Here is an 8,858-nt window from a genome sequence, read left to right on the forward strand (position 1 = left end):
AAACGTGGTGACCTGAAAGTGCTAGAAGTCCTTTGGTCCTAGGATGTCCGGTTTTAGAAAAGTTGATATAAAAGATAGGTCACTGTACAAGGCAATGTGAAATTCCTTGATCTTTTGTAGCTCATAGGGAAAGAACCTTAATAGACATTTCCCCAAATTTGACAGCCATCATAAAATAAGGAGATGAGAAACAGAATCTTTTCCAAACTAACAATGATAAAGAACAAGTTTCAATCTACCACCAGAGAGGAAAGACTGAATTATTTTCCTATTCTTTACATAGAAAGTATTACAAAGTTGTTGTTAAAGAGGCCATGAGGTCAGGTATGGTGGCTCACACCTGTAATCCTGGCACTCTGGGAGGCTGAGGCAGGAGGATCACTTAAGCTCGGGAGTTCAAAGGGGCCAGCCTGAGCAAGAGCGAGACCCCATCTCCACTAAAAATAGAAAGAAAAAAATTAGCCAGACAACTGAAAATATAAAAAATTAGCCAGGAGTGGTGGCAAGTGCTGGGTCCTCAAAATTCCAGCTGACGTTTTTGCAGAAATTGAGAAACAGATTCTAAAATTTATATGGAAACACAAAGGACCCAGAATATTCAAAACAGAGTTGGAGAACTTACACATTCCAATTTCCAAACTTAGTACACACTAAGGTAAACAAAACAGTGTGGTACTTGTGTGACGGTAAAGATACGGATCGGTGCCACAGAACTGAGAGTTCAGAAATAAACCTTCCATCCAGGAGGTTTAAGGTGGAGAAGGCATTCAGATAAGAGGCTTGCAGAAGGGAACCATATATATTCTTGGAGACATCAAGATTCCGAATGGCCAGACGTGGATGCAAGCTTGTGAGGTATGAGCTGCGCTGTGAAGACAACTCCACAGCACCAGCAGTTCCTCTGGGCAAACACTTAGAAAAGACACTCAGGAAGGGTCACATGTCCACACCTCCATGACTGCATCAATACTCCCATAGCAAAGAAGCCCATGCTCCAACCGCCCTGCAGCAGTGTAGCCAGAACTTCAACAGACCCCCAGCAATGGATCCAGACATTCGACAGTCAAAGAGTAATGGAGCCAGGACTTCCAGAGATCATAGCTGTGGAGCCAGGACATCCATAGACCACAGTTGAGGAGCCAGAACTTCCAGAAACCACTACTGTGGAGCCACGACTTCTGGACACCATAGCAGTGGAGCCAGCATTTCAGCAGACCACAGCCATGGATGGAGCCAGGACTTCTGGAGATCATAGCCGTGGAGCCAGGACTTCCGGAGATCGTAGCCATGGAGCCAGGACTTCTGGAGACCATAGCAGTAGAACCAGGATTTCCAGAGACCATAGCAGTGGAGCCAGGACTTCAACAGACCACAGCCCTGAAGCCAGTACTTCCAGACACCACGGCACTAGATCCAGGATTTCCAGAGACCATAGCCATGGAGCCAGGACTTCCGGAGACCACAGCAGTGGAGCCAGGACTTCCAGAGACCACAGCCGTGGAGCCAGGACTTTTGGAAACCACAACAATGGATCTAGGACTTCAACAGACCACAGCCATGGAGCCAGGACTTCTGGAGACATTAGCTATGGAGCCAGGACTTCTGGAGACATTAGCTGTGGAGCCAGAACTTCCGTAGACCACAGCCATGGAGACAGGACTTCCGAACACCACAGCTGTGGAGCCAGGACTTCCAGAGACCACAGCAGTAGACCCAGGATTTCTGGAGACCATAGCCATGGAGCCAGAACTTCAGAAGACCACAGCTGTGGCGTCAGGACTTTCGGAGACCACAGCCGTGGAGCCAGGACTTCTGGACACCACAGCAGTAGATTCAGGATTTTCAGAGGCCATAGCAGTGGAGCCAGGACTTCCAGAGACCATAACCATGGAGCCAGGACTTCAACAGACCACAGCCGTTGCGTCAGGACTTCTGGAGATCACAGCCGTGGAGCCAGGTGGCAGAGCAGAGACGTGAGAACATCCTGCAGGAGCGAGAGGAGGAGTCCCCTGGTCTTTGACAGAGCACCAGGGCAGGAACAGCCAGCTAGTTAAGACTGAACAATGTGGCAGGGCCGGGATAGCAGGAGGCCACAAGGTCCTGAAGCTCTCGAGGAGGAAGTTGCTCGGGCTTCCAGGAAGGTGCTGAGACCTAGCAGTGGAAAGGGCAGTGGGTAGAGGTTGGAGGGCACCAAGGAGGGGAGGACCAAGAGTGTGTGTTGCGTGTGTCATTTTATAAAAAAGAGGTGGCACATGGAGCGTGCTCTGCCCACCTGCCCACATCTGGGCCTCCACAGCTGCTATCTGGAGAAGACGGGGACAGTCCGTCCACATAACATTGCCAGCAGACGTGGCAGGGCAGAGGGTCTGTGTTTGGAAATTCTCCAGAATGAGCATGCCTAACTTTAGAATCAGGAAAATAATAAATGTCCTTCAGTTTTGAAGCACAGACAAGGGAGTGAATTTTGAACAACCAGGAGTATTATGGGATGGAGGCTGCAAGTCCAGGTGAGGGTGAGGAGGCTGGGGGGAGGGGTGGGAGGGCAGAGCTGGGTCAGGAGGGTGCTCGCCAGGGCACGGTGTCCTTGGAAGGCTCAGCGCCTCATCCCTGAGGGCCAGGGCCGCTGCCACACACACACACACACACACACACGCGCGCACACACACACACACACACACACACACACGCATGCACACAGCCTCTGGCTGCATAGCCAATGTGGACACCTCTCTCCCTCTCCCTCCCTCTCTCCCTCTCTCTCTTCCCCTCTTTCTATCAACTTCCAGCCAGAGGATGTTGCCTCACAGTCCTGTTTACTAAATGGCTCATGAAAGAAATATTTTTGTTTTATAAAGCCAAGTGCCTTTACAAACCAGAAATTCTGGTACATTATTTCCATAATTGCCTAAATTGGTGACGTTTCCTGAATATCCTCTGCAAAAAGAAGCAGGCTCCTAGCGACCTGCATATCCAGGTTCGAGCCCATGAAGTGCATGACTCCCACAGCTCCAGGGACAACCGTCTGTGCATGTTCTGTTCTTTTTTACAATAATATATTGAAAGCACTTTTGGGCTGTGTTGCTGATTTCCAGCATAAGTTTTGGTATTATTTTTGCAATCTGTGTTATACCATGAGCAAGGACACAATCTCTGCCATGAAAGCAGCCTAGAGAATCAAAAAACAAACTCCTTTGACAGGAAATACAGAGAGTCCGGGATAAAGTGAACAGAGAGTGTTTCCTGCATATTGTTACCAAGTGGACATCTCAGCAGCCCCTGTCCTCTGCCTGCTCCCTCTGCCCCAAGCCCTCCTAAGCCCCACTGCCACCTTGAGGAGACAATGGCAGGTGAGTTCCCTGCCCTGTATGCACAACCCAGGGATCAGGGAGCCCCCTAGGCCTCAGCGATGGGAGAGCGCCCACGCTGTCAGAGGGGCCCAGGAAAGCCCAGGGCTACTGGGCTTCTGCAAGGTGCCTCTGCCTGCGTCCTCTGAGCAGCCTGTGATGAAACCAGCTGGAGGCTGGGCCCAGGCATCACACTGGGATGGGTATGTGTCTGCAAGAGCCATGGTCCTAACCCACACACAGAGGGGCCCTCGATGGTGGGATGGAGCCCACAAGAGCGGTGGGAAGAGCTGCACTATGGCAGGAGCCGGATGGCAGTGCTCTGGAGAGACAAGAACAGGAAGCTTCTGCGTATGGGTCTAACCCGGCCTTGGGAGGTGACGCTCCAGAATGTGGCCTTGCAGGGCCTCATGCAGTGGGCTGACTCCACCGCTGAGCGGGGCTGGGACGTGGGTGAGGGCTGCACTCCGGCTCCAGTCCCAGCCCCACTCAGCCTTCTCCATTGCCAGAGCACCCCATGGGTCAGTACAGCCCAAGCCCTACCCTTCCCCACTGACCTTGGAGCCCAGTTCAGAGCCAGAGGTGGACAGACGTGGCCGGTGTCCTTTCACTCAGCTGTGAAATTCTAGGCCAGTGAATTCAGCATGAGCTGTCAGGCCAGTGGCTTTAACAGTCTCCACGCACTTTTCTGGCCTTCATTCCAAATTTGGCCATAAATTTTCGTAGCACCCCTGAGCTTCTGTCTCCTCTGTCCCCCAAACATTATCCCTGCACCTGATTTCCACAGCACGTGCCACCCCAAAGACACACACAATTCTGTCTGTGTCTCCAAATAAAGTGCAGACTCCTGTTTGCGCTGTTGAAGGAGCGTCTTCACTATTCCTTCAGGGCGGAGGCGTCTAGAGAAAGGTACAGGCGTGATGCCCAGTGCTGCCCAACCTCAGTGTCACCTGCTCAGGAAGCAGCTTCAGCACTCAGTGGAGAAAGTCGCAGTGTGGTCAGAATATGAACAGTAATGACATTGAGGGGACCGAGCCCATGGCAGACGTGCAAGGGAGGTGTCAGATGACTGGTGGGTTTCAGACACATCACTTTTATTTCAAAGTGATACCTAGGCAAGACTCAGAAAGCAAAACTTTTATTCAAGAAGAATTATGTGTCATGTCTCACCACCCTTTCTGCAGATGAGCTAAACTGCCCTTTCCGGATGCCATTGCCCACGGGTCCCTCTGGCTCACCCGCAGCTCTGTAGATTTGGGACAGTGTGCTTCCGGGATCACTGGGAAAGATTCCTTTGATGTTTTGAAAATCTGAGAAGCACCACTCAAGACATTTGGAGAAGTCAGCCCTTGGTGAACGGGCTAATTACCAGGTGATTGGTACAACACGCCTGCTACAAGCGATCAGTGCTTGCTTCGTAAGGGCAGAGTGCAGGGAGATACCGTCTGTGCATTTTGGGTGTCCGCGATGAGGTGAGGACAGAGATCACAATGCCCCCACCAGACAGGTAGGGAAACAGAGGCACAGAAACGTTTGAGCCAATAGGCTCAAGTCAGTAACCAGCAAAATTGGAATTGAAATTTGTCATTTAACTGTAATAGCCTTTTGGATTCCCTAACCTAAGGCTGGTATCGGAGCTTGAGTCTCCTCTGAACGCTCACCTTGCCAAACTTCCCGGCAGCAGGACGCTCACCGTCTGCACAGGAGTTCAGGTAGGTGACCTTGGCCAGGAGAAGTGGTAACGCTGGCAAATTGTAGACGACTCAACGTATGGGCACATGCAAGAAGCTGTTATCGCATGTACAGAAATTAACCAACCGTGAGGACCGCTGAGACTAGACCATGAGCTGCCGCCTCATTTATACGTGCATTTAAGGGCATCTGGGAAAAAATGCAGATTGGCTGTTAAGATCATTTTATTCATAACCTAAAATTATCTTCTTGTTCACATACTTCATTTCTCTGACCTTAGCTCACCTCTGACTTCTGGCTAGAATGTATTCCTGTGTGCTGTTTACTGTCCCGTATCATTGCATTGTCATGTTCTGCAGTTTTGTCTCTTTTGTCGTTAATGTATACTCTGGTTGTGTTGCATGAGCCTCAGAGTTTGCTATATATTTTCATGCTGTATATTTTGTTGTGTTTTTAATGCCATTTAACATATTAGCACCAAAGCTAACATAATCACAGACATAATTACTGTTGCCACAAACTCTTCTTTAATCCATTTTTGTGTGAACTTTGAAGATCTTAGAGAAGAAATCTCTCAGGCTGTGGAACCCTCATGTTTGGTGACATTGCCTTTCTCCTGTGCCCTGCAGACTTCTCCCGGGCCCCTGAGACCCGCAGCAGTGCCGGGGCCCAGGCCGACTCTTGGCTCCCTGGGGCGAGAAGGCGGTGACTCTCCCAAGGCACAGAGAGTGGATGGCTCCCCTGCGCCTCCCAGGCACACACCCATGGGCTGGCGTGGCCACACCCAGAATAGCCTCCTCAGACCTCTATTACATGGGACGGGCACAAATTCAGAGGCTGGGATTCTTTATTGTTCTAAAACAATATTGTAGGCTCATTAACATTTTGGAAAACAGAGAAGAGAAAATGACCCTGCAATTTCATCCAGACATAAATACCGAGGATTTTTTATTTCCACCTGGGTTTTGTTTTGTTTTGCTTTTTGGTTTTTTTTGTTTTTGTTTTTTTTTTTGAGACAGAGTCTCACTGTGTTGCCTGGGCTAGAGTGCCGTGGCGTCAGCCTAGCTCACAGCAACCTCAAACTCCTGGGCTCAAGCGATCCTCCTGCCTCAGCCTCCCGAGTAGCTGGGACTACAGGCATGCGCCACCATGCCTGGCTAATTTTTTCTATATATTTTTAGTTGTCCAATTAATTTCTTTCTATTTTTAGTAGAGACGGGGTCTCGCTCTTGCTCAGGCTGGTTTCGAACTCCTGAGCTCAAACAATCAGCCCGCCTCGGCCTCCCAGAGAGCTAGGATTATAGGCGTGAGCCACCGCGCCGGCCTTGTTTTGCTTTTTGTTGTTGTTGTTGTTTTGGTTAACTCTTGTGTATGCGTTTCACAGCAACCTGAGAATGCCACCTCCACTTCACAGAAGGAGAAGCTGAGACACCGACAGGTGAGTCACTAGCAGGCAGTGGAAGCCCGGCTGCGGCTCACACTCGGAGGGGACAGCCCTCAGCGTCCACATGACCGAGTCCTGTGTGGGCCCACCCACGAACCATGGCTGCCCCAGCCCCTTTAGACAAGGGAATGGATGGGAAGGGGCGATGTTAGCGATCACCCAATCATTTGCCATTACTTGGGTTGCGGTGCTCACGTACTTCCGTATCAAGCCTTTCTTGGGTCAATCGTATGTTGAAAATGTTCCCCACTCGTTACAAATGGGACAGGCCACCTTCTCGTGTGCATGCGCCAGAGCAGGTTTACTGTGTCTCTCTCATAAATTTATACGGTTCCAGATCTGTCCGGCCAGTGATCATCTTATGGAAATATCTTTCATGATTAGAATTATTTTCTCAGGAAAGGCTCCGGACTGGCAGCCTGGGCTGACAGAACCATCCCGCAGCTCCCTGAGGCCTCTCCCCGAAGGGCCACCTGGAACTCTTGCAGCCCTGCCCACCTACAGGGACGGGGTGTCAGGCCTCCCACCCCACCGGGCTTCTAAGGCTGTTGCTTACCTCACATTTCACCAGAAAGCAATGATCTTCTTTGCATTTCTCACATGGTGAATCATTTGGGCTTCCGAGGTGGTTGTTGGTTCTTCTCTTCCTCTTGTGCCTGAGGAGCCAGCCCTGGCCCTGCTGTCTCCCTTTCTGGTCACACACTTTTGGGACATTAACACTTTATCTCCCAGATTCATACACATAGTTTTGCTCTTGTCATTTGTCTTTGCTAAAAGAAATCTGGCATTCTTTCTTGTACGTCAACGTTCAGTGCACGGACATTGTGAAACTTCAAGAAACTAAGCTAAAGCAAAAGAAAATGAAAATCACCAACTATCTTAATTATAAGCAAGATCATCCTGGTTAATGTTTCAGCATGTTTTCCCAATCATTTCTCTCTGTGAATAAGCGTACATATTTTGCTTTTCAAAAATGCAATTATACAGTGCACGCTGTTTGCGATTTAATTTTTTTTTTTAATTTACTGCAGCACGAGCATTTTCCTGTGTCACCAAGCATCATTTGCAGGACATTACTTTTTAATGGGTGAGGACAGTCCGTTGTGAAAGTGCCACAGTTTGGGTGTTGGCTTCCTAGGGCTACAGGGACTAAGTTGGACATGGGGTGGCTTTAAACAGCAGAAATTTATTCTCTAAGTTCTGGAGGCCAGAAGTCCAAAATTAAGGTGTGTGTGGGGGGGGCCCTGCTTCTTCTGATTCTGGGTGAAATCCTTCCTGGCCTCTTCCTGGCATCAGGGGGTTGCCAGTTGTCCTCGGTGTCCTTGGGCTTGTGGACACATCGCTCCAGTCTCTGCCTCCGTGGTCACCTATCCTTGTCCTTCGGTATCTGTCCCTGTGTCTCTCCTCTTCTTATGAGGACGCCGCCTTACTTCAGTAGAACCTCATCTTAACAAGTTACATCTGCAGTGACCCTGTTTCCAAATAACGTCACATTCTGAAGTACTGGGGATTGGAACCTCAACTCATCCCTTTAGTGGGACACAGTCCAGCCTGTGACAGTTTAACTGGCCCCGTCCTGTTTCACATTAGAACTGCTCTCAGTGCCAATCTTCTGTGTGCATCTGTGACCATGTTCTCAGGGTTAATTAGGAGAAGTGAGACTGTTCAAACACATGTTGTATCCTCCGTCCTTGGAGTCGCCAGAAAACGACCGACTCTGTGTGTTAGCAGGCTTCGTCCTCTGGCTCTCAGCCTTGGGTGGTCAGTTGCTGTGTCGGGACAGGCCAGGCCCACTGAGGCAGGAGAGTGGCTGAGGTTGCCTGTTAACACACATGTGGATTACGTAATAGGAAGAGAAACACCCGCACGCTGCTCAAACCCTCTTCTCCTGTCTCTTGCTCTCGCTTGGAGAGCTCTCCAAGATGGGTTGACTCAGGAGTCACCGGTCTGTGTGTGTTGTCATGGTCTGATGACAAGAGCAACTCCTGGAACCCCTGAAACCCCTTGGGGTGTCGCCGAGAGCTTGGACGTCCAGGTCAAGCCTGAAATTGAAAGAGTTGTTAGGCAGGGGAAGAGGCTGCACCAGGTCCGTGACACACTGTGGATGTTCTGCACTGCCCAGCTCAGGACTCCAGCTCTGCGGGCCCCGGGTTCTCCCCACGGGTACATGGAGTGGAGAAATGGTAGGGAGAGCATTGCTTTGAATTCTTACAAAACAATTAACCAGGCCGGGTGCGGTGGCTCACGCCTGTAATCCTAGCTCTCTGGGAGGCCGAGGCGGGCGGATTGTTTGAGTTCAGGAGTTCGAAACCAGCCTAAGCAAGAGCGAGACCCCGTCTCTACTAAAAATAGAAAGAAATTAATCAGACAACTAAATA

Source organism: Propithecus coquereli, unplaced genomic scaffold (genome assembly GCF_000956105.1).
Source record: "Propithecus coquereli isolate 6110/MARCELLA unplaced genomic scaffold, Pcoq_1.0 Scaffold18, whole genome shotgun sequence".
Classification (NCBI taxonomy): Eukaryota; Metazoa; Chordata; class Mammalia; order Primates; family Indriidae; genus Propithecus; species Propithecus coquereli.